This window comes from Octopus bimaculoides, unplaced genomic scaffold (assembly GCF_001194135.2).
Source record: "Octopus bimaculoides isolate UCB-OBI-ISO-001 unplaced genomic scaffold, ASM119413v2 Scaffold_175889, whole genome shotgun sequence".
Taxonomy (NCBI): Eukaryota; Metazoa; Mollusca; class Cephalopoda; order Octopoda; family Octopodidae; genus Octopus; species Octopus bimaculoides.
In genome coordinates this window covers 2,275-3,464 of record NW_026431433.1, presented here as the reverse complement: position 1 = coordinate 3,464, position 1,190 = coordinate 2,275, and the positions used below count along the sequence as shown (strand labels likewise).

Genomic DNA, 1,190 nt, shown 5'->3' with positions numbered 1-1,190 from the left:
GAATCGGGAATTGCTGTAGTTTGTAAAATATCAGTCGTTTGGTTTGTGTTTGTTATGGAGATGTTACTTAAATGAGCAGATTGGTCAGAAGAAATGGCTCAAGAGAAAACACTTGAGAAGACATTAATGGATTGCAGAACAATAAATAAAAGGATATGCAAATAGTTCTGAATTAACTGGGTATACTAAGTAACTTGGCCAAGAATGTGGTTTAATGCAAATGAGTAATGCAGCCCGTCATTTGTGAAGGTCAAAATAGCAGAAGAAACCTGAAAAACCATTACGACGATGGTACACTACCTAATTTTCCAATAAGAGTAAAGGCATTGAGATCATGGCACAAAACGAAGGTGGGTTAAAAGAAATGACTATGCCAAACATTTTGGAAAATAAAAGATTTGGCGCTTGCAGTTTAATCTGTATTATCGTCTTTCTTATATATTTTTGAGTATCAGTTATTTTGTACCATTTCAGATGTCTTCACTGCAATAATGTGTAGATGTCCAGGTACGTGTATTTAATGAGGTTTTGTGTAAGTGCACAGTGTTTTAGGACACCTTATAATACTTTCTGTTTTACCTGTGGAGAACTGATCATTGCTCACCTTGAAAAAGCCGTTTCATTAAGGAGTCTTAAAATATTCCCTGCACCAGATAATGACCCGGTGAACTGGGATGTGGGATGATAAAATTGAAGATTACCAACAGCAAAGAGATCAGGTATTATGTTTATCCTACTTGAAGTGGTGTGTCATGCATTTGTGATCCTTGGATGATATGGAATTAAGCAGAAGATGAGATGAATGGTGGTTAGTGAAGCCTAGCGTTCAGAGGACAATCACATGTCATAGATTTGGAGAGATAGAACTATGAGGAAAAACATTCTCATAAATGAAATAATTGCAACATTGTTAGATTATGTAGGATGTCTCTGTTAAAGAGAAACAAGGTTTCGGAAAGTTAGTCTATTTTGTTGTGGGCCTAAATCTTGAGCTATTACATGGTCCCACAATGGAAAGTATAAAAATACAGAGCTAAACCCGAGGGGTCACTAGCTAACCACTGATGATAACAATGTCACACAATAATAAAATACAGAATATTTATAGAGATAAATAAGTTTTACAATAAATTATAAAAGTTGGAAATATTTATTTCAGGGAGTTCAGAGCTGAAGGAGAAGGATCTTCT

At 35.2% G+C, this 1,190-nt stretch overlaps 1 long non-coding RNA gene across 1 annotated transcript in view; it reads left to right on the top strand.

Annotated features, from left to right (window-relative positions):
* The window catches only part of LOC106881867 (uncharacterized), a 4,970-nt gene extending 3,780 nt beyond the window's left edge, over positions 1-1,190 (top strand). Inside the window, exon 3 of the long non-coding RNA XR_001410911.2 lies at positions 1,160-1,190. This is a non-coding gene — a long non-coding RNA (uncharacterized LOC106881867). The remainder of the gene's footprint in view (positions 1-1,159) is intronic.